Source organism: Triturus cristatus, chromosome 5_1 (genome assembly GCF_964204655.1).
Source record: "Triturus cristatus chromosome 5_1, aTriCri1.1, whole genome shotgun sequence".
In the NCBI taxonomy this organism is placed as follows: domain Eukaryota; kingdom Metazoa; phylum Chordata; class Amphibia; order Caudata; family Salamandridae; genus Triturus; species Triturus cristatus.
In genome coordinates this window covers 177,220,183-177,245,394 of record NC_140587.1, presented here as the reverse complement: position 1 = coordinate 177,245,394, position 25,212 = coordinate 177,220,183, and the positions used below count along the sequence as shown (strand labels likewise).

Genomic DNA, 25,212 nt, shown 5'->3' with positions numbered 1-25,212 from the left:
CTTTGTAATAAGACTTAGTGGTCTGCCCGCGTCACGTGACTTTCGGTGTGTAAGCCTTCATCCATCAGTAGACAGTGGACTATGGCGACTCGCAGGTGTAGTTTTTGCACTTTGCTCTGCATAAATACCCACGTGTTCTGGCAGTGGTATGCATTTTCATTGATGTCGGAATAAGTTAGCGAGGTTCTGCCCCTCTACCGGTGGCAGGTTGCGGACACACATATTTGCTTTGCACAAGCTGCTATCTTTCCTGTGACCTGTACCGCAGTTTCCCTTCTCGAGACTCGCATACACAAATCTCGGTGCCCAGGAAACTCCATGAGGATGGCAAATGATCTACTATCCTATCTATGATAGCCCTCTTGCCTTTCGCCCCCAGACAACTTCCATGGTTATTTTACGGGGCGGAGTTGAGTTTTTTACTGCATACATTGATTAAACTCGTGACATCTTCCGAGAGTGGAGCAAATAAACAAGCAGGCTGGTTATAACGAATGCACTTTAGGGAAACACAGAGAAAGTGTTGTCAACAGCGCTGGACTTTCTGCCTCAGACAGGGTGCGACTGCCTAGCCCTAATCTTATTGACTGCCTCCTTTCTAAGCCGTCAGCCCATCGTGATGTCTCCATAATCTTAAGTACTTTTTCTATGCCATCGGTTGCTTTCTGTTCCTGCCACCCTTCCTATATTTTTTTAAGTCCCCCATTTTGTTTCTGAACCTTGAATTTCGCCTTTTCCTGACACATCATTGTATTTAATACTCAAAATGTGTCTACCTCATCACTGTTTGTCCTGTGACAAACGTGTTGAGGCCACAGTCCACAAATATTGACTGCAGTGTTAGTGGCCTAAATTATTTAAGGGTCATTCAACATTCAAATTCATAGTCCTGAAGATGGTCTAATGGATGCTTAAACCCTATAGACCGAAACGTCGACAACTACATCTAATTCCTTTGTGAATTACTTTTCCTAAAGATTTGTTTTCTGTTTTGATCCGTTACATTTTCCTTCTATATATATTGTTGGGGATAGATGCTCACATTAGTGCCCATGAGGTGTTTGTAACAACGAATTATTTGTAAACCTCAGTTGCTGTGTGTTGTTTTATATTTATATCTGTAATAGTTTTTTGTACCCTTTGAAAAATCTTTTTTCATTATAAAGTTTGCATTTTAAAACACACCCTTTTTGAAGAGTATTTGTTGCAGATTTAGTCTGATGGAATTGAGTAAATTCAATTTTTGAATAATCGAATGTGAGCCACCAGACGGAGCTTGCGACTATTGTTTTGCATATTGAATGCTGAACTGAGTGTACTAAAAGAAATCCCTTGTTGGCACAGTTAATAATGCCATGAGGGTAGCATTGGTACTTTGGACAAGATCGGGATGCATTTATCGAGGTCTTTCTGGTCCAGTTGCTGGAGGAAGTTTTGGGATCTTGTTGTATTTGAGGGGGCCAGAGGGTTGATGGAGGAGGGAGCCCAATTTTTGGTTTCAACTTTTGAAATTCTTGCTGTCTTTGGGGAGACAAATGCTGTGTTCTGGTCGGTGGGTGTTGAGAGTGGTGTTCGTCTTTGTCAGTAATGCTGTTCCACTTTTGGCAGGCTGGTCTGGAGGTGGTGCATGCGCGTTAGGACTGGATGCTAAACTAGACGAGGGTACGTCTGCCTATTGAACTGGTCTGGGCATGTCGACTTGGATGTCGCAGAAGTTTGAGAAAATAAGGTCCAGCAGGTATCCGGCGAAGTGGGTAGGCTGCTTTACTAATTTGGTGAGGCCCAGGCCTCCAAGGTCTTCAATGAGGGCTCTCGAATTGGAGTTGACATGGTTGGTCTTCCAGGTGTAAGTTGAGGTCTTCAAGTAGGATGTAATTGCTAGCATTGAGGGTGATGGTGCAACAAAGGCTGTAATGGGGTCGGTGAAGTTGGTGCGCAGTCCCGGTGGTCTTTATATGAGAGTGTCATTTAGGGTTAAGTTGGTTGTGACATGAACTTTGAATGACAGGTTTTCAATGTTGCAGCATGAGACCTGTCCTTGGATGTAATGCCGCCGATGATATTCTTGTGGATGATGGTGATTCCGCTTCTGGGCTTGTAAAGTGTGTCTTGCTTGGCCTTCTTGTATCCAGGGGGGATGGCTGTGGTGATGTCATGGGCCAATGTAGCGTTCAGCCACGGGCCTATGTAATGTTCAGCCAAGGTTCCATGAAAAAAGTAGATCTGGGGCATTGTCGTGCAGCATGTTCTAGATATCTGTGGCGTGTTTGGTGAGTGACTGGGTGTTGATAAGCATGCACGCAAGTGTGAATTGTTGTGTGGGTGATTGCAGGACTGTTTGTGTCAGCGAGTGTTCTGTGCTGCCAGTGTGGTGAGTGTTTGGTAAGTGCAAGAAAACATGAAGGAAGTGCAGGAGAATTCTCCCTCAATGTTGTGTGGTGCGGCAGCAGCATGTGGAGCAGAGGCTGGGGTTTTAGCAGGCAGACGGTCAAGCATGGTAGCGATGAAATGGCAGAGGACCGGGGTTTCTGACATTGAGCGTGGTCCAGGTGCAGACGGGCACTGACTGCATTGCCTTTGGTGTGTCAGTGGTACACCTGCTGCGTGTCGACGCTGTGGCAGCCATTAAGTAGGTCCTGGGAAGGGAGAGTAGTGAGGTTATGGGAAATCCAGTGATGTCACTTCCTGTGCAGATGGGTGATGGAGAATCCAGTTATGTCACTTCCTGTGCAGATAGATGTTGATGGAAAATAGTTAAAATAAAAACAATCCGCTATAGAGGAAGTAGTGCCTTCACTCTTATCTATTAAGTTGGAGTCACCCTACACTTCTGCTGTGCTGAAAACTCCTGCTCCTTTACTGATGGGAAAAACCACTGAACTTCTGGAAACTCTTACTTCTGTCTGGTATGGTTCAGGCCTCATGGAAGAAAGAGCCATTAGACACTTTACTGAAAACAAAAACATCTGGATGCATTTGTGTGGGAAAAAAAAGAAAAATGTATAATAATTATCTCCAAATAGCACTTCTACCAGCCTAAGGAAAAATGTTAGAAAAGCTGGTAGCTAAATAACTGTCCATGGTCCTGGAAGAGGCAAACCTTTGGATGAATGACTGGCATCTGGACTTTTGCTAACAGAGCGGTGCTGAGATGGTGCTAGTCTCTATGACAGATCAAGATGATGCAGTCATAATGATACTCCTGGATCTCTATGCTGACTTTGGTACAGTACACCACAAAGTGCTGTTAAGAAGACTTGTAGACTGAAGGTTCGTAGGTTTACTGTGCAGTTAGCTTGGATCTTTCTTAAAAAGGCTCGCACAATTGGTATGGTTGGCTACCTTTTTGTAGACATGTGACATTTATTGCGGTGTGCTGCAAGACACCTCCTTGTCCCTGATGCAATTTAATCTCTGCATTCAACTTCTGCTATGACTTATCCACTCATTTGGATGGCAAGCATTTTCATACATGGATGACACATATCATGATGTAGCTAAACCAAAAAGCAGTGGATCGCTGAGTCAGTTTGCATGATGATCTGGGCACTGCCCAGCAATGAGTGGACCCCAACTTCCTCAACCTAAACATTGACAAAACCAGAGATCTTACTTCTCAGGTAAGTTTGTTGAAGCATCTGCTTACAGCCTTCATTGTGGGTGACCCACCAATCCCTGTGTCAAAGATCTAATCGTGGAAGATGTTTCATCATGAGACTCTGTCCTTCACCCATCATATGTCCCCTGTTAACCCTAGCTTTGGAGAAGGCACATAGGAACATTCTAATATTCCTTCCAAGTGATCCCTGCGCTATGGTAGTATGTTCTTGCATTATAGCTAGGTTAGAAGCGTAATTCCCCAAATTAAGGCTTGCTGGCAATTCAAACATTTAGGCTCCAGAATTAAGTCTGGTCTGTAAGCCAAAGAAATGATCATACGACGGCTGTATGTCATAGGCTTCGCTGGCTGTCCTTGGACCTAAGATCCTCTGCCTTACTCATAAAGTCTACAACAATAAGCACTCATCTGACTGATAAACATCTAAAGCACTGCTATCCACAAAGATCTCTGAGATCCTCAGGGTATTCTCTTCTTCCAGTTCCCCAGACAAATTGAGCTTGCCGGTCGGGTATGGTGATTTCTCTTTCAGGATCATAAGTTTCGGAATGAACTTCCAATCTTTGTAAATAAAATCCAAAATTATTTGGCCTTTCAGAAATCAATTAAACCTTTCCTATTTAAATAAATGAGGCACTGGCCATTTCCCCTACGATTAGTAATGTTTGCTTTTGCACAAAAACGTTAGGTTGTTAGTGCCCAAAATATGTTTTCTGAAGTTGGAGCTAGATTGGATATGTTGAATGATGTATATGAGGTTAAAACAAGAAAGGTGTGGTAGTGCTGCTGCTTATAGGTACGAGATGTAGTGGAGAGGGTAAGGTGAGGCTAGGCACCACCTTTTGCATTAAAATATGTTGCATATAAAGCAACAAAGTGTTCACCCATTGAAGGTAATGTTAAAACACCCATAAAATGTTGTGCAGAGGAAAATGGCACATTTGCAATAGCAGCTATTTGTGTAGGAAGCTTGTTTAAAGTACTGGGGACACTTGTTTAGGTCCCGCCTGACCCAGCGCATGCGCTGGTCTGGCGAGACTTATTGAGAGGGCTCCAAAAAGTGCTACCAGGCCAGCCTAGAGCTACAGTGCATGCGCGCGGGCGCACGCGCCGCGCTTTACCGCGATTACTTTCACTTTCACGGCCCCACGACCGCTTTAATGTTTGATCGCGATCACTTTCGCGGCCGCAGGGCCGCTTTGCATAGCCAATAGGTCTCGCTTTTGGGACCTTATAAGTATTTAGTTATGCAACTGTTGCATGGCTAAACACTTATATAGTCCCAAAGGCGAGACCTATTGGCTATGCCAATGCTTGTTGTGTTTACTGTACCTTTGCAGATAGGAACTAGCTCTGTGCAAATAAGCCTTATGCCTGAACCTATGGCAACAGTTCCCCCAACCCGCTAAGCGGTGTATCCTCTGGATGAGAACACAGACATGTCCACATCCGAAGTGGCCTTGTTAGCCCTCATCAGTAAGGCACAGCTTCAGTTCATGGGACGACGAGTAGTGGACCCAAAGTGAGAGAACACTTTAGAGTGTCTCATTGAATAAAGCAAATAAGCGTTCGCCAAACCAGGAGATTTGACTTTGTGCTAACACAGATAATTAGAGGCATGCACAAATATGCATAGAATATCTGAGACTTGTCTCTGTACATTCTATCTCTGTGCCCACGTTTTTATTCCCAAAGCTTTTGGCGCCATTTACCAGGTTGCACAGTGACATTACACAATAATTTAAGTACATTTGGGCATGCAAACCTAAAGGGTTTGCCCTTGCTTGTTCATTTGGCCACTAGCTTTTTCGAGTCCCCTAGGTTACGTAAATGTTAACGACCGAATCAGCCTTAATTGTAGCAGCCGAGGAGATCCGGAGAACAGTTGATAGTGGGGGTAATGCAGTTCTTGTATTACTTGACCTGTCGGCAGCCTTCGACACTGTGAACCACACGGTGTTAGTGCAGCGGCTGGGGGAGGTAGGGATCGGGGGTTCGGCTCTGTCCCTCCTATCCTCATTTCTGGAGGGGAGAGTACAGAGCCTGTACTGGGAGGGCCTGCAGTCAGATAGCTTTTATCTGCCCTGTGGGGTTCCCCAGGGATCAGCATTATCACCAACGATATTTAATATCTATATGCTGCCCCTGGCCAGTCTCATTAGGAAGCATGGTTTTGCTTTAGTGTCATATGCAGATGACTCCCAGCTCATAATCTCAATTGCTAAACAGCCTGAAGATACAGCCATCAGGTTCCACACCTGTTTAGAGGAGATTATGACCTGGATGAACCACAGCTTCCTAAAAATTAATACGGATAAGACGGAGGTTATCGAGTTTGGCCAGGGGCAACCCCAGTGGGATGCTTCGTGGTGGCCAACGACAGCTGGCGAATGCCCCAGTCCGGCTCCTAAGGTTAGAAACCTGGGAGTTATTTTCGACCGTCAACTAACCTTCTCTGCCCAGGTAAACAGCCTCACCTCTTCCTGTTTCTTTTGAATTAAAACCTTGAAGATATTTCCCTTTATCGGGAAGGAATTACAGAAGACAGTGGTAGTGGCTCTCCTGTTGTCCAAGTTAGATTATTGTAATGGCCTGCTACTGGGGACCAACAAATTCCAAATGAGCAGGTTACAATCATTACAAAATGCCGCCGCCAGATTACTCCTAAACATACCAAGAGGTCAACCAACCTCTGCTGGAATCCGAGCCCTTCATTGGCTTCCCATCCAGCGGCGAGTTGATTTCAAGGCCCTATGCTTGGTCCACAAGGCATTTTATGGTGGAGGAGCCAAGGCCATTCAAAAAATGTTCAGACCCTATACTCCAGCTCGCTCACTAAGATCCAGCACGTTGGGTCTTCTCCATATTGATAGGATCAGGAAAGTGAGATGAGTGGGAGAGCTTTCTCCCATTGCGCAGCGAAGCTGTGGAATACACTGCCAACAGCCATGCCAACAGCCATGCGTTTTCAATCAAACAGACTAGTATTTAGGAAAGAATTGAAGACCTGGCTGTTTGCCATAACATAGGTGTATGATATAGGCTGTAACACTCGTACTCACTCTAGCGCCTAGACGCCACTGCTTTAAAAACATATATCCTATCCAATCCTATCCTATCCTAAATCATCTTTAATGTGACCAGCTCCCGCAGAAGGAGTTGACAACCAGCATCTGCAGTTATTTGCGGATCACTTGTGATACTCCTTTCCTTGCAGCCTCCCTTCTCGTTTCAAGAAAGAGAATCACACAATTCCCGCATATCTTTCTTGCATGGCATTTTAAATATATGAACTTGTTAGAAATGGCGATTTCTGGTTGGCTAGGGCTGGCGCCAAAGCCAGGCAGCAACCACCACTCTATTTAGAGCTGGGGAGTTACACGCCGAAGATAACCCCTGCTCACCCCCTTGGTAGCTTGGCACGAGCAGTCAGGCTTATCCCGGAGGCGATGTGTAAAGCGTTTGCGCGCGCACCCAGCAACAACACCCAAGGCCCACCACAAAAGAAACTCCACACAAGGTATTATATAAAAATAGCCTTTGTATTATACCAAAACACATGAGATACTAGTCACACAATTTACACTGTGCCAACTGGCACTGGGCAGAATTTTACAAGGGATTATATGTACAGGGGACAGGGCCACATGGACCACTGTCAGAAATTAGCACTTTTAGAACTTAGCACTTAGAACATAGGATATAAAATTACTGTAGCACAAAATAGAAAATGTAGCGCACAACCAGTAATCACTGGTAACAGGTAAGTACCACCTACGCAACCCTAACCACCTTAGGAAAATATTACGCAGGGAATCATGAACACATCAGCATAACCTATACCAGGAAAAACCCTCTCCTACGCATAGGCACAGCTAGACAGAAACATAGCATCAAGGCATTGCGCCGGCGCAAAAGTACACCAGTAACAATAATCACGTACCCTAGGTGAGGGCACAACACAGCAACCTGTCCCCAGGCCAACCTGGCCTTTCAGGGGCTCAAACGCCCTGTGTCCAGCAGAGTCAGGGCAAGGCTGCGCAGGCTGCGCAAACCAGGGCGCACAAGGCACAACCTACACGTTGCAGCTGCCCACTAAGTGCTGGGCAGCTGGGAAAATGAGCGTGGGCACCACTGTGCCTTTTAAAACAAATATAGCAGTCACGTGGAGCCTCTCTGGGCTCTAACCACAAGAGATGCCCCCTAGAGCCTTCGTGGCTCAAGAACAATGTACCCCCAACGTTGGAGCGCCCGAGCGCTCAGAAACAACAATGCCCGGCGTGGGAGCCTCGTGGGCTCTGGACCAAATGGGGGGGAACGTTGGAGCGGCCCGCTGCCTTCAGGAGCCGCTCTTACCAGTCAGCAAAATGAAACTGCCCCCGTAGTTGGAGCCTCGGGGCTCGGGAACACGTTGGGGTGGCCCGCTGCCTTCCGGGGCCGCCCGACACTCGTACTGCCCCCGTGCCTTGTGCCGGCACCATAGAAATGCCCCCTCGCAGTTGGAGCCCTCTCGGGGCTCTTAATCACACAATGCCCGGAGCAGGGACGCCCGCACTCACCGTCTGTCTGGGAGGCGGCGTTCCCTCTGCAGCGGTGACTGGAGATTCACCCGGGCCCCCTCCTGGGACCCGGGACTCGGCAGGGACTCCTCCGGACTCTACACACACCCGCGGGGCTCTCACCACACACGGGAGCCCCGCTGGTGAAGCCGCCGTCCGTCTTCACTTCTTGGTCCCGGCGCGGACTCTCCTTCCGTGGGGCTTCCCTCGTCCGGCTGCCGGAGCGCGGGGTAGGCTCCCGTCCGCTTCCTGTACTTGGCCACGCCCCCGTCCCCTCTGTAGCTGCCTGACTTCCTTTGAGCCCGGCTGCGGCGGTGATCTTCTCGACTTTCTCCGAAGCGCGGGGTGGGCTCCCACCTTCGCATTAAAGTACAAATAGGTGGAAATAAGCGGGGTGGGCACCCGCTATAGAACGAATTAATTAAGCGGGGTGGGCACCCGCCATCAGAAACAAAGCGCTCCTGGCGCCGAGGGCACAGGGGAAAGCGCTCTCTGCGCCAAAGGCAAGTCCAGCGCTTCCAGGCGCTGGAGGCTTCAGTGAAGCGCCAAGGAAAGCGCTCCTCGACGCTGGGAGTGGTTCTGATGCTCCGTCCATCACCACCCCCTTTTGTACCGCTTTGTTCGCCATACGTTGGCAGGGTATGCTCAGACGTGAGTCCCTTGCTCACTTTGCCACTGGATTCAAGCAAGCCTGGCTGAAGACGGCTGAAATGCCAGAAACCGGTCCTAGGAAGCTTGTTTCCGGTCCAGGGAAGGCATGGCTTGGCAGTTCGGGCTGGACTGTTCCCATGAGGCACAGGGTCAGACGGATTTACATATGGCCATGTCTGAACTGGGGTGGCAGAGTGGGCTAAAGAACGGTGATGGATCAAACCCAGATCTGTTGACTGGGTGCGAGTGTTTCATTGGTTCTGATGCTCCGTCCATCACCACCCCCTTTTGTACCGCTTTGTTCGCCATAAGTTGGCAGGGTATGCTCAGACGTGAGTCCCTTGCTCACTTTGCCACTGGATTCAAGTACGCCTGGCTGAAGACGGCTGAAATGCCAGAAACCAGTCCTAGGAAGCTTGTTTCCGGTCCAGGGAAGGCATGGCTTGGCAGTTCGGGCGGGACTGTTCCCATGAGGCACAGGGTCAGACTGATTTGCATATGGCCATGTCTGAACTGGGGTGGCAGAGTGGGCTAAAGAACGGTGATGGATCAAACCCAGATCTGTTGACTGGGTGTGAGTGTTTGATTGGTTCTGATGCTCCGTCCATCACCACCCCCTTTTGTACCGGGGTCCCAAACAAAGCACTCCCAGCGCTACAAGTCAAAAGCACCTCCAGGCGCTCCAGGGGAGAATACCAAAGTCCAGCAAAGTTCTCCCCTGTATGCAGCAAGGCAGGGGGGGCAAGGCTGGACCCAGAGCCAGCTCACTGGGCCTCCAGGCAGGGAGGTAGTCCAAGTGGCGGTCCTCTGGTCCAGCTACAGCAGCCCCCCTCAGATAGGATCCTGGAAGAGAACAAATTGTAAGGGGACACAGACCCTTCTTATACACCTTTTCCCTTTGTTCTTGGTTCAGGGTGAGGGGGAAAACCAGTCGCAGCTGGTTGGGGAGCACCCTTAATGTGCTCAGCCCCTCACTCTATTCACTGGCAGGGCTAGGGTCATCAGTCGCACCACAGGGGGCGGAGCCAGCATTGTGTAGGGAAAGCCCTGCCCTATTCAGGTCCAAGGGGCACTCCTCCCCAGCCATCAGCATGCTAATCTCACACTCACCACTTGGGCAGACCCACCCAGACTCCTGGAGCCAGGCTCACCAGCCAGCTCCAGCCAATCACACGCCAGACACATTTTACACTAATATGCCAACTCCTAGAAGTTGCACTTCCGCACATGACATAATCACGCATTATACATCATTGCGAAGCATTCAATCACACGAGTCCGCACATACCAAACTCGAGCCTGCACACCCCACGCATCAGGAACTACCAGGGACACATACATTCCCCATGCATTCCCATGGGAGGGCAGGCCTATCTCACCAAATGCACTCAAGAGTGCACACGCACTTTACTCTGGGACACAGGGATAGTGCGCAGAAACCAAAAAATCACTACCACCAGGTCACCAGTAAAAGCAAAAAGTTTAGGGGTGAACCTGCCAGAAGGGCCAAGTCCAACACGACCCCCTTCCTGCCAAAACGCAGGGCAGACCAATCCCCACCGTGATGGACTTCCCTGCTTGGGGCGATAGAACATGGACGCGGGCCCGCAACTGCAGGGACACCCTCCTGTTCAACGCCACGGTGAACCCATGGGATTCCTTCTAAAACCACTGTCCGGACCAACTGGGCTACCCCACTGGTACTCCCAAGCTGTCCGCGGCCAAGACCAGGCCCTAGGCCACCCAGGTGCCACCGGTCCTTGCCTAATCACAGAGTGGGGGGTAGTAACCCCTGGCACATAGCGGCCATTCTCCACTCTTCCTGTCTGCAAGACAGGACTAGACTGCCACTGGTTCTCCAGCCTAGGGTCTACAACCTCAGGCGGACCAGGAGTCTCAGGGAAGGCTCTCCTCCCCCTACCTCTTCTCCTAGGGTTCCTCCTCCTCTGGCGAGGGTTACACCTAGAACGCCATTCCAACCCAGGGTTTACCCCCTCAGGTTGCACCGGGGTCAGAGGTGGGCTCTCCCACCCTCTGCACCCCCTCCCAGAACCCTGCTCCCTACCAACTGGGGCGGTACCTCTGGAAGAAGAACCGGTCGGGACGCTGGTTACAGACGTCCCACCCTTCAGGTCAGGCTGATCCCGAACCTGGCCTTCCAACATCCGGCCTAGAACCTTTGGTGGAATAATCGCCTGCCACTCCAGGACTTCTGAGGATTTACACTCCATCCCCCGGAGGCTAACAAACGACACATAAGTCGGGTGACTGTCTGTCTGGCGCGGATCTCCCGTCCCCTGTCCACCTGGCAGTGTGCAGAGATCCCCCAGAACAGAAGTGGTGTCACCATGGTCACTACACGGGATCCTAGCCCAACTGGGTAGTCCCTGACCCACTGGCTCTTCCACTGGGGAACTCATCCCCCAATCACTCCTCACGCTGGACTCCTGTACCCTCCCTACCGGAGCTGTACTGCCAGACTCTAGAACCACAGGAGCCCTGTTTATAGGCGCTCCAGGTCCTCTACTCACTAAGAGATCTTCCTCAAGTGGAGTAACAGGACAGCCTAGGTCCCCAACTTGGTGTTCCCTCATGAAACCATCCAAGTCCTGAGGCAGGGTTTCGTACGTCTGGGGACCCTCGGTCACCCTCTCACTCCTGCTCCACTGAGCCAGGCAGTGAGCCCCTAAACCCTCCTCGCTATCCTGGGACCTAGCTGGGCTATACTGAGCCTCTTCCACCATGCTGGGCTGGAAGATACCTGAACCACTGCTTTTGGATTCACTCCCTAATGACTCTAGAGAACCTCTAGCACTTTCCCAGCTCTCTGCTTCCTCTGCAAGTTCCCAAGGACAAAAAGAGCCATACCTCAACAGGTGTTGGCGCAACCCTGGAGAACAACTACTGAGCATCTGCTATTTGATAACCAGATCATACATGGCGGAATAACTGCGTTCTGGGCTAAGATCCACCCAACCGTCCAGTGCATCATCACATTCATCCGCAAACTCCTTCCAAGTCTGGTAAGACAGCTTCCTACTGCCCCTGAATTTCAACCTTAACTCCTCCTCCTGGGAAACAGGTACCAGACTGGGGGAACTGGGACTTCCTACCCTGAAATCTATATAGCTGCCACCACTGGACTCAACCCTCCCTGGGGAGCCCAGAAAATTAAAACTGCGCGCAGGGGATAGTCTGCCCTCCAGAGCTACTTTGCCTCTGGTGGAGGCCCTCTCAGCCTCCTCTATCCTCTCCTGCGCCAAGACCCTCTCAGTCTCTAGCTGTTGCTTCTTGACCTCCAGCTGCGCCATAGCCTGGCCATGCTTTTCTAACGCCAGCTGGTGCTCCCTTTCTTTCCTCCTATCTTCCCACTCCTCTGGGGACAGGGAAAGGGATGAGGCGCTGCCTCCTACGCTGGACCCAGCAAGGGACTCCCTACCTATGGGGTCTTCACTCTCTACTGGCGTCCAGGTACTGTCATCTTCTTCCTCCTCTTCTGAATCTTCAGGGCTCCCTACAGACCCACCACCCTCCAGGTGTGAGGCACGGGCCCTTTCTTCCTCACTGCGCTCACGTTTCCATTCACCCTTTTGCCATACGATCAGGTGGTCCCTCAGTTCGTACAGAGTGTCTGACTCTCTCACCCCTATGTCTCGCTCTCTACAGAACCTTTCCAACTCCTGCATACTGTACCAAGCTAGATCACTGAGATCAAAAGCAGGCTCCATTCTGGCGGACGTTCTGGTGAAAAGATTACACAGGGAACCTAAGAGTCTGAGCTTAACAGGAGCACACAATTCACAAAGGATTCAGCAAGCTCTCTTTCCCAGAGAACTCACACTCACTTGCCGAGCGCCACACACCACTCATCCACATACAACCCTCCCCTCGGACTGGTAAGGCAGTTTCTACCACCCCTGATTCCTCAACCTGACCACACGTGACACAGGTACCAACTCTGGGCGCAGGGCGGGGGACAAATGTACTGGACACTATTATGCAAGGATACCTTCAGGAAAAGAAATAATGGAACTTTAATAACAATAATCCCTATACCATGTGACTGTCTAAATGCAGAGTTTTGTGGTGCAGCCAATTGCTGCTGCGGTACAGCGCAAACGCAAGTCCTAATCCCACCGCTGATCACCAATGTTAGAAATGGCGATTTCTGGTTGGCTAGTGCTGGCGCCAAAGCCAGGCAGAAACCACCACTCTAGTCAGGGCTGGGGAGTTACACGCCAAAGATAACCCCTGCTCACCCCCTTGGTAGCTTGGCACGAGCAGTCCGGCTTATCCCGGAGGCGATGTGTAAAGCGTTTGCGCGCGCACCCAGCCACAACACCCAAGGCCCACCACAAAAGAAACTCCACACAAGGGATTATATAAAAATAGCCTTTGTATTATACCAAAACACATGAGATACTAGTCACCCAATTTACACTGTGCCAACTGGCACTGGGCAGAATTTTACAAGGGATTATATGTACAGGGGACAGGGCCACATGGACTACTGTCAGAAATTAGCACTTTTAGAACTTAGCACTTAGAACATAGGATATAAAATTACTGTAGCACAAAATAGAAAATGTAGCGCACAACCAGTAATCACTGGTAACAGGTAAGTACCACCTACGCAACCCTAACCACCTTAGGAAAATATTACGCAGGGAATCATGAACACATCAGCATAACCTATACCAGGAAAAACCCTCTCCTACGCATAGGCACAGCTAGACCGAAACATAGCATCAAGGCATTGTGCCGGCGCAAAAGTACACCAGTAACAATAATCACGTACCCTAGGTGAGGGCACAACACCGCAACCTGTCCCCAGGCCAACCTGGCCTTTTAGGGGCTCAAACGCCCTGTGTCCAGCAGAGTCAGGGCAAGGCTGCGCAGGCTGCGCAAACCAGGGCGCACAAGGCACAACCTACACGTTGCAGCTGCCCACTAAGTGCTGGGCAGCTGAGAAAATGAGCGTGGGCACCACTGTGCCTTTTAAAACAAATATAGCAGTCACGTGGAGCCTCTCTGGGCTCTAACCACAAGAAATGCCCCCTAGAGCCTTCGTGGCTCAAGAACAATGTGCCCCCAACGTTGGAGCGCCCGAGCGCTCTGAAACAACAATGCCCAGCGTGGGAGCCTCGTGGGCTCTGGACCAAATGTGGGGGCAACGTTGGAGCGGCCCGCTGCCTTTCGGGGCCGCTCTTACCAGTCAGCAAAATGAAAATGCCCCCGTAGTTGGAGCCTCGGGGCTCGGGAACACGTTGGGGCGGCCCGCTGCCTTCCGGGGCCGCCCGACACTCGTACTGCCCCCGTGCCTTGTGCCGGCACGATAGAAATGCCCCCTCGCAGTTGGAGCCCTCTCGGGGCTCTTAATCACACAATGCCCAGAGCAGGGACGCCCGCACTCACCGTCTGTCTGGGAGGCGGCGTTCCCTCTGCAGCGGTGACTGGAGATTCACCCGGGCCCCCTCCTGGGACCCGGGACTCGGCAGGGACTCCTCCGGACTCTACACACACCCGCGGGGCTCTCACCACACACAGGAGCCCCGCTGGTGAAGCCGCCGTCCATTTCACTTCTTGGTCCCGGCGCGGACTCTCCTTCCGTGGGGCTTCCCTCGTCCGGCTGCAGGAGCGCGGGGTAGGCTCCCGTCCGCTTCCTGTACTTGGCCACACCCCCGTCCCCTCTGTGGCTGCCTGACTTCCTTTGAGCCCGGCCGCGGCGGTGATCTTCTCGACTTTCTCCGAAGCGCGGGTGGGCTTCCGCCTTCGTATTAAAGTACAAATAGGTGGAATTAAGCGGGGTGGGCACCCGCCATCAGAAACAAAGCGCTCCTGGCGCCGAGGGCACAGGGGAACGCGCTCTCTGTGCCAAAGGCAAGTCCAGCTCTTCCAGGCGCTGGAGGCTTCAGTGAAGCGCCAAGGAAAGCGCTCCTCGACGCTGGGGTCCCAAACAAAGCGCTCCCAGCGCTTCAAGTCAAATAAAAGCACCTCCAGGCGCTCCAGGGGAGAATACCAAAGTCCAGCAAAGTTCTCCCCTGTATGCAGCAAGGCAGGGGGGGCAAGGCTGGACCCAGAGCCAGCTCACTGGGCCTCCAGGCAGGGAGGTAGTCCAAGTGGCGGTCCTCTGGTCCAGCTACAGCAGCAGCCCCCCTCAGATAGGATCCTGGAAGAGAACAAATTGTAAGGGGACACAGCCCCTTCTTTTACACCTTTTCCCTTTGTTCTTGGTTCAGGGTGAGGGGGAAAACCAGTCGCAGCTGGTTGGGGAGCACCCTTGATGTGCTCAGCCCCTCACTCTATTCACTGGCAGGGCTAGGGTCATCAGTCGCACCACAGGGGGCGGAGCCAGCATTGTGTAGGGAAAGCCCTGCCCTATTCAGGTCCAAGGGGCACTCCTGCCCAGCCATCAGCATGCTAATCTCACACTCACCACTGGGGCAGACCCACCCAGACTCCTGGAGCCAGGCTCACCAGCCATCTCCAGCCAATCACACGCCAGACACATTTTACACTAATATGCCAACTCCTAGAAGTGGCACTTCCGCACATGACATAATCTCGCATTATACATCATTGCGAAGCATTCAATCACACGAGTCCGCACATACCAAACTCGAGCCTGCACACCCCACGCATCAGGAACTACCAGGGACACATACATTCCCCATGCATTCCTATGGGAGGGCAGGCCTATCTCACCAAATGCACTCAGAGTGCACACGCACTTTACTCTGGGACACAGGGAAAGTGCGCAGAAACCAAAAAATCACTACCACCAGGTCACCAGTAAAAGCAAAAAGTTTAGGGGTGAACCTGCCAGAAGGGCCAAGTCCAACAGAACTCCTCACACATAGTCCGACAGCTTTTCTCTTCCCTGCTCCTTCGATGAATTGTTCTCTTGGGGAGCAGACCTCTTCACCAACCGAACAAGTAAGGCCTTTCGAATAGAAGCCCATGCACATGGCTACAAATCACTAAATGACCATGGTCTGTGTCTCGTTTCCCATTCTATCTCCCCTGACCCTGAATTTGTATCTCTCCCCCCCACCCCAGAATATGTACCATTTGTAGACGAATGGATATTATTCCTGAATTTACTTATGCTCTATTTAGCGACCTCTAAAAAAACAAAAGTTTGAGTCTTCCCTGTTGGTATCCATACATGCAGGATGACGGTCAGACGTCTAGACCAGGACTCCACATGCTGTGCTGTAACTTCCTTTCCTATCCCCTAGGCAGTATATTGTTATTCCATCACTCGTGTTTCCTTAACTATTGGAATTACTTTTTTCACCCTTCATTTTTATTTTCCTATTTATTTATTATTTATTTATTTATTGCAGAGCGAAGCCAGTCCTCTGTCACCAAAGAGAGCAGCAAACTCTTGGGTACAGTATTCTCGCCTTAACAGCATCTTACAGAGTTATTACTCGTTTTCTAATCCTCTTTTTCATACCCTGTCGCATTCTTTTGATGAGTTAACTTTCAGTTGGAAATTTTTGTCTGGTTTTTTTCTTTCCAACTGCCTTTAATTTATGGGGCCTACTACCTCTGCTTTGTACGTATATTGCCACTTTTGCCACCTGCTTTATTTTCTGGACACCCCAGCAGGATTTGTCCTGTTTTCCATGGTACCCTATATTTTATGGGGATCCTTGCCGCTTAACCCGTTCATCTCTTTTCTAGAACCACCAGCTCCTAACTCTTTTCCAGAGTCGGCTGCCTTTCTTTCCAGGACGCACATCTGTTTTTACAGCACCCTGTTTCTTTGCTTTCTAGGGACAGTCTCTGTTTTGTAAGACTCACTGATCCAGTCCCATTCTGCTTCTTTTTGTTCGCAAGAAGGGGATGTCCTGTAGTGGTCGCGCAGCCACCACCTGATCTTGAAATAGCCAATGTTTCTCGGACTCCCATCTACTCCACTCCACTAAATATCGCAGCTGAGCTGCCCGAAAGTAGAATCCCAAATCTGGAATCCCCAAACCGCCCGCCCCCGGGGCCAAAACCCCCAGCGCCTGCCGCATCCGCGGTTTCCTCCCATTCCAGATAAACCGAGCCAGATCTGACTGTGTCACTCTAATCCATCCCGCCGGTGGACAAAGAGTTATAGTGCGAAAGAAATCTGCGGGAGGATGGTCATCTTAACCGCCGCAATCCTACCCAACCACGAGAGGGGATAATGCCGCCATCTGTCGAGATCCCGGCGGATCCTGCCGCGCAGCTGTGCATAGTTCGTCTGCGCTATCTGCGAAAGCGATGGGGCTAGTTGGATCCCTAAATAGGGTATCGTGTCCACTGCCCAACGAATAGGGAGTCGGGATTGCAAATGCTCACGGGTGGACCGCGACAACGACAGATCCAGGGCCAGGGCCAGGGATTTCTCCGCGTTCACCTTAAACCCGGCCGCCCGTGCAAAAGCCTCCAATTCTGCCCAGCATGCTGGGAGGGCAGGGCCCGGGTCAGCTAATGACAGCAGTACATCGTCCGCATACAAGCTGATTGTATGAACGAAGCCCCCGAACCGGATGCCCGTGATCTCTGGGTTCTGTCGCACTCTCTGGGCCAGAGGCTCCATATAGAGGGCAAAGAGGAGGGGAGACAGCGGGCATCCCTGCCTCATGCCCCTCTCAATGTGGAATCTGGAAGACGTGCATCCGTTCACTCTAACCGTGGCTGTGGGGTATCTATAACAGTTAAGGACCTGCGTGCGAAAGCGGTCGCCAATTCCAGCCCTCCCCAGTACCTGTTCTAAGAATGGCCAATGAACCCAGTCGAACGACTTTTCGGCATCAATGGCAAGCATCATGTATTCCCCCGGTGCCAGAGTGGCCTTCTCTATAAGATGCAGTATCCGCTTAGTGTTATCAGACATTTGCCTCTCGGGATGAAGCCTGCTTGATCCGGGTTCGTGAGCCCCGGCATAAGAGGGCAAAGGCGTGAGGCCAGTATCCCCGCATCTAGCTTAAGATCCACATTGAGTATTGATATCGGGCGGTAGGAGCCACATTGCGCACCGTCCTTGCCCGGCTTAGGAATCACTGCTATCGACGCCTCCAGGAGGTCGCCTGGGATAGCTCCTTGAGCGGCAAAGGAGTTGAACAGCTTAGTAAGGACCGGGGCCAACAGCGAGCCAAGTTTCTTATAAAAGAGAGCGGGAAAACCGCCTGGACCCGGGGCTTTCCCTAGTTTAAGCCGCGAAATGGCGGACACGACTTCGTCCAAATGAATGCTTCTGTCCAGGTGTTCGGCCTGCTCCGGTGACAAAGCCGGTAAATCCACCGCATCCAGGAAGGCTTCCCCCTCCGCCCGAGCCAACGGGGCCTCCGCATACAAGGATGCATAAAAGTCGCGAAACGCCTCTGCAATAGCACTATCATCCGTTGCTGTCGAGCCGTCTGCCCTAGAAATCCGCTTAGGTCTGTCGTTGACGTACCTCTCTGAGCTTATGAGCCAAGAGCCGCCCACACCTATCCCCCCTGCATAGTAAGCGTGTTTCAGCCGCAGTGCCGCATACTCCGCCCTGTCTTGGTCCAGCGCTGTCAACTGTTGGCGAGCCGCTTTAAGTTGCCGCCATACTCTCGGGGCCCCCGTTCTCTGGTGTATGCGTTCCAACTCTCCCACCTGTTGCGTAAGCTCGTCCCTCTTGCGGCCACGGTCCCTATTGTCCACCGCCGAGATAGAAATGAACTCCCCTCTAAGGACTGCCTTTAGCGCCGCCCATTGCGTAGCCAGCGAAGTGTCTGTGTTGTCGTTATATGTGTGAAACTCCTGAAGGGTGTACTTAATGCGCTGAAGGACCTCGTCGCGGTGCAAAAGGCCATCTCTGAGACGCCACACCCTAGAGGGACGTGGTATGGGTGGGAGAGTGAAAACAGCGGTCACCGGGGCATGATCCGATAAAGACACCACCCCTATGTCCGCCGCTGTCGCAAGTGCCCTCATCGGTGCAGAAACTAATAGGTAATCTAATCGGGCATAGGTCTTGTGCGCATTGGAGTAAAAGGAGTACTCCCTATCGCGGGGATGCAGGGATCGCCAGAGGTCGTCCAGCCCCAAGTCCTGCAAGTGCGCAAGCCCCTCCGCAGTAATGGCCCCAGCTTGGTGTGAGCGCTGACCGGATCGGTCCTGAACAGTGTCGAACACCAGGTTAAGATCCCCCCCTATAATGATATGGCGGTCTGGTGTGGTCGTGGATTCTGTGAGTGCAGAATGCAAAAATCGCTCAGAACCCTCGTTCGGGGCGTAGATGGAGCTAACAGTGAATGGCATCCCCCCAAGAGCGAGACGATAGGTCAGAAGGCGTCCCCTGATCTCGGCCACTTTGTGGAGGACCTCCCCCCCCCGAAATCGCTGTGCCACTAGTATCGCCACTCCAGCTGTCTTAGTGGGGCCGGAGGAAAAAAACTGGGTGGGGAACCTCCGGGACCTAAGGCGGTGGCAGTCGCGCGCCAGCAGATGAGTTTCCTGCAAGAGGCAGAGATCCGCTTGGGAATTTTCCAGGTAGGATAGAACAGCCTTACGTTTGACTGGGTTGTTAAGACCCCGGACATTCAGGGTCAGTATTTTAAGTGTAGCGGGTGGCATGATGGGTAACACATGGGGAACCCCGCCGCGGAACAGCAGCGCCGACAGGGGCTCTAAGCCGTCGGAGTGGCAGCGGGACAGGAACGTGAGAGTGCAAGCGATGAATCAGGCTGTGCGGGAAAGACGAGCACGGGGCCCCCACCCTTCTCCCACCCCAACAAACACCCTCAAAAATAAAAAAAGGAAAAACCCAAACCATGAAAACTGTAACCATATAGTTTGTCGCACGCCTGCGACTGGCAAAAAGTCATTGGGGAACGTCCATCAATCATGGAAAGAGGCCTCCCTCCCGCCGAGGATCCAGCTGCAAGAAAAGACATATATCAGGTACCGTGCTTGTCCAGATCAGCCATTCTGCGAGCCCGGAAGTTCCGTTGACACCGCTTCCAACGCCGACTGACGACCCTTCGTGATGTCAGCAGCTGGCGGTTTTTTAAAACGGCGTCTACAACCCTGCTGCCTCCAGCGAGGCCCAGCCTGTCCCGTGCCGGAGGCGGCGGCCCCCTCTCCTCCTCCTTCCTCGGGGAGGGCCACCCCCAGCAAGCTGGCGGCCTCGAACAGAGAGCGCAGCTGGTAGAGTTTGTCGTCCTTACGAAAGACCAAACGGAAGGGGTGACCCCAGCTATAAGGGATGTTGTTATGCTGGAGGTGCGCCGTGATAGGTCTGAACAGGTGCCGTTTTTGCAGCGTGAGCACAGACCGGTCCTGAAACAGCACCGGTTTGTGATCTCTCCTTTACAAAGTCCTGGGAATTACTGGCATTGTTGGTATTGTTCTGGGGGAATTGGTTGAAAGATTAACATCTGTTTTTTAAACTTCGTCGTATGTTCTTAGTATTTTACTCGGAGCTGTGTGTAATGCTCCTTTAGGACCATATGTGCAGGGCAGGTCACTGGCCTCAGCTCTTCCCCTGACACACCCCCCTCACGTGACTCCGAATCGGCATTATCAGGAGCCGAGTTGCGAGCGCGCAGCGGACATCTCCTTTACAAAGTCCTGGGAATTACTGGCATTGTTGGTATTGTTCTGGGGGAATTGGTTGAAAGATTAACATCTGTTTTTTAAACTTCGTCGTATGTTCTTAGTATTTTACTCGGAGCTGTGTGTAATGCTCCTTTAGGACCATTTGTGCAGTGCAGGGCAGGTCACTGGCCTCAGCTCTTCCCCTGACACACCCCCCTCACGTGACTCCGAATCGGCATTATCAGGAATCGATGATGCGTACGCGCAGCGGACGCACGCAGCGGGCGCGCCATGGGCGCGCCGAAGGCTCGCCAAAGGCGAGCCCGTCTGCGCCCGTCCGCGCCAGCTCCGGGCCCAGGGCCACCCCCCCTGGCTGTGCAGACCCGGCCTACCAGAGCACTAGGTTATATTATTCCCACTCCCAGTTGATGGATCTGAACTCAGGGACCCCTAGTGATAGGTGCTTATGTTTGCCCCCTGCTACATGTCTCATATCCATACCTGCCTCATGTCCAGGCTGCAAATTTGCTCCCCCCCGTCCTTCTCCTGTAAAGCATACTACTGTCCCAGGTTCCACCACAATTCGCCACATCCGAGCTGCACTCATTAATGCCCGCTCTCTCCCGAGTCACTGTTGGGAAATAAGGGAATTTATCACATCTCAGCAGCTTGATATCTTGTTCATCACTGAATCTTGGGGAGATGCCTCCTCTGGCCCGGATTTCTGTTCAGCCACCCCAGACGGCTTTTGTGTGGTGAGGCAAGACAGAACTACGGGGAGAGGAGGTGGCTTAGCTATAATTCATAAAGCTAACCTAAGAGTCAAAACTGACCCTCTAAATCGACCATACTGTGAAGCGTTTTTATTCGCAATTTCACTCAACCACAATCAGGCCTTTAAAGGGATTTTGTTATATCGTCCCCCTGGCCCCCATGCACGCTTCCTTCTGGCCCTGGAAGAATTTGTAGAACTCTCATTAAGCCATCCGAACTTTACCATCTTAGGTGACTTTAATTTCCACCTAGAGGACCTTGAGAATAAAGACACTTCCCAACTAATAGCTGACCTTTATGTGGCCGGCTTATCTCAATTGGTAGACGTCCCCACACATCAAGCTGGACATACGCTGGACGGGCTGTTCACCAATAACCCCAAGCTCTCCCTATCTTCGGTGAGTCCTGTGGTATGGTCGGACCACTCTGCTGTAACCTTTTCCATCCAGGCTAACAACTGCAGCCTCTCCAAACCTATGCCCCGTATTCCCATCAGTTATAGAGCCTGGAAAAATTTGGACCACTCACTTCTCTCCCAGACTCTAGTGGACTCCCGGTTCGAGGCTTCCCCTAATCCCAGCGTAACGTCCTGCAGATACCAGGAATGGATTTCTGATGCGGTGAACCATGTGGTCCCAGCCAAATCTTTTATCTCGAATAGGGCATCACCATCTGCTCCATGGTTCACAGACGATCTTCGCTTACAGCGTCAACACTGTAGGAACCTGGAAAGACGGTGGCGAAAGCACTATAATCCTGTCGATAGGCAGACTTATAAAGACGCCCTGGCATTATACAAAAAATACATTGTAAAATGCAAAAGTATTTTCTTTTCGGCCCAAATTGAATCAGCCCAAAATTCAGCTAAAAAGTTGTTTCAGGTAGTTGACACCCTGTCCAACCCCCCTACAGGTCCTCTGACGGAACCCTCTCAAGATCTGTGCAATGCGTTGGCCAGTTTCTTTTTCACTAAGGTCTCCACGATCTACTCATCTTTCTCCCTCTCTACTAGTTTTGCTGCCCCTGATTCCCTTTCTCACACGCACAAGTTCACCAACTTCCTTCCGGTCTCAACTGAACATATCAGTAGGTTGGTCACTTCCATCAAGTCCGGCTCTCCGTTTGACCCATGTCCCCCCGCGATATTAAACACTCTTACTGAAGTCATAGCACCTCCTCTAACGGATCTATGTAACTCCATTTTCCAGTCAGGTACCTATCCGGAAATCTGGAAAAAGGCAGTAATCAAACCACTTTTGAAAAAACCATCTCTAGATCCCACTGACTCAGCTAGTTATAGGCCCATTGCCTGCCTACCTTTCCCTGCCAAAATATTTGAGTCAGTTATGAACCTGCAATTATCTGAGTTCATCGACCATCACAATCTATTAGATGATACTCAGTTCGGGTTCAGGAAATATCATGGCACAGAAACGGCCTTGATAAAGGCTACCGATGAGATCAGGTCCATCATGGATCAGGGGGGGGGCCGCAATCCTGGTACTCCTTGATCTGTCCGCCGCCTTCGACACGGTCGACCACTCCATCTTGGTCGACCGTGTCGCATCCATGGGGGTCACGCATTGTGCAAAAGATCTCATTGCCTCGTTCCTGGCTAACCGAACTCAAGCGGTGAAACTGGATAACTTCTACTCACCCACGTTCTCTCTCCCTTGCGGGGTCCCTCAGGGATCCTCGCTGAGCCCCACATTATTTAATATATATGTGGCGGACCTGGCGAGGGTTATAAAAGCTCACAAGCTGCGGCTAACTACCTATGCGGACGACACCCAACTGGTGCTGGCTGTTCAAAAAGACGGTCCCGCAGTCGCCGCTAAATTCCAAGAAGGGATGATGGCCATCAGTTCATGGATGGCGGGTAACAGTTTAAAATTGAACTCGGACAAGACCGAGGTGCTGACCTTTGGCAGGCCTTCTCCTGAGTGGTCTTCGATCTGGTGGCCCATTGATATGGGACCCCCCCCCTCCAGTGACCAAGGTCAGGAATCTCGGCATTATGTTCGATAATAAACTGTCGTTTAAGCATCACGTCAACGCTGTGGCGGCATCCTCCTTCCACATGCTGAGAAAAATCAAGAAGTTACTGCCATACCTTCCCTCAACTGCAGGAAAAACCTTAATTACCACCCTTGTTTTTTCAAAAATGGACTATGGCAATGGCCTCTTCCTTAATGCTCAGGAGCAGGTACTGGCCAAGCTACAATCAGTACAGAATGCGGCAGCCAGATTACTGCTCAATGTTCCATTTCGTCATCCCACATCTGCGGCCTTACACCATCTGCACTGGCTTAGAGTAAAGAGTCGGATAAAGTTCAAGGCTCTATGTATAGCCTATAAAGCTATCCATGATTCAGGACCTAAGTTCCTGAAGGACGCTTTCCGAATCTATGTTCCTAATAGAACTTTACGTTCAGCCTCTACGCACTTGCTCCCGGTACCACGCACCAGAACTTCCACATGGGGAGACAGACGATTTCTGGTAGCAACTCCCAGGCTGTGGAACTCCCTTCCATTGGCTATAAAAACTGCCCCCACCTTCATGATGTTCCGCAAGCTCTTGAAGACTTGGCTATTTAACCAGTAACCCCCTCAGATATTTTTGTTACTAGGATGTTCCACATGCGCCGAGACACCCTTGGGTATTCGTGCGCAATAAAAATCTCATAAACATAAACATAAACATAAGTGTAAGGGCTGCATACGGCGTGCTTTTTGCATGATCAGTTCCTTGGTAAGGTAGTCCTGCACGCATACCAGGATATCCGGTGGGGACTCCGAGGACACCCTAGGGGGACCCACCCTGTGCGCTCGGTCTATCCCCAGGCTCGTATCCAAGATGTGATTGAATAGCTCCCGTGAGTAGGCGAACAGGTCCTTCGTGTCGTCGTCCACTTTCACGCCTCTAATTCGGATGTTATGACGACGGGAGCGATTCTCGAGGTCGTCAAGATGTACCTGTAGGTCCACCTGCTGATCATGCAGGCGGATAATCTCCTGCTGAAGATTTGCGATTTCCTCGTCCTTGCCATCACTCTTGCCCTCTAGGTCCGCCACTCTTTCGCCAATACTATCCACATTGCGTCGGACGTCCTTGAGCTCAGACGTGAACTCCTGTCGGAAAGTTTGAATGTTGTCCCTCAGAGCAGCGAACATTGACTCCAAGAAGGCTTTAGTAATAGGCTCCGAGCCCTCAGCGTCCAGCTTTCCCTGCCAGAGCCCCCGGCGTCCGCTGTCGCAGCCATCAGACCCCCCGGGGACTTGGAGAACAAATCCTTGATATTCTTGTCCTGTCGTTTCTTGTGCGTGGCCATGTCACCGTTCGCTGCGTGTTCCCGTAGAATGCCTCCCCGCGTGAGCGCCGCTCAATCGAGGCTCGGCAGGAGGCCCAAGTCCGGGGATCCGCTCCTCCACCCAGGGGATCCCCGTGTGTCCGACGGGCAGGCGCGTCTATCCACTGTCCTTGGAAGGACGCCGGTAACGCCAGAAGACAACCAGCTCACTCCACCCGGCCGCGGTATCCCCCCGGCGGGCAGCCTCGCAAGTCCTGTCGCAGCTAGGCCCGGCGCAGGGCACGGGCTCCACCAACACCTCAAGCAGCTCCGTCCACCTCGAGACCCGGCCGAGCACAGGGACACGGTCCCCAGGGATCCCGTCTGGCCCCAGGCCTGCCCGGTGCGCTCCAACCGACCCCCGGGGGAAGCCAGGCGCCCCGCCAGTCCCAACCACTGCTGCAAACCTCCGGGAGGCGAGGACTCCTCACAGCCCCCCTCCGGTGTGCTCCACTACGGCCGTCTGGCTAGGGCCCGCTCCGCCGAGCGCGGCCACTCCCAGTCAGCAGGGCCAATTCCCACCGTCCAGCCCGATCCATCCGCCGGTAGGCAGCCCCCGATCGCCACCAGCTCGTACCACACTTCCGCTGCTCCGGGGGTATGGGCACCTCCAGGCCGTCCGCGGGCGTCTCAGGCCCAGCCGCGCAGGCCTCCCCACCGGCCCCGAGCGGCCCGGTCCTCCGTACCCCCCGCCGCCGATCCGGTG

At 51.9% G+C, this 25,212-nt stretch overlaps 1 pseudogene across 1 annotated transcript in view; it reads left to right on the top strand.

The window, feature by feature from the left end:
* The window catches only part of LOC146830586 (solute carrier family 12 member 6-like), a 1,160,668-nt pseudogene that overhangs the window by 414 nt on the left and 1,135,042 nt on the right, over nucleotides 1-25,212 (top strand). The window lies entirely within an intron of this gene.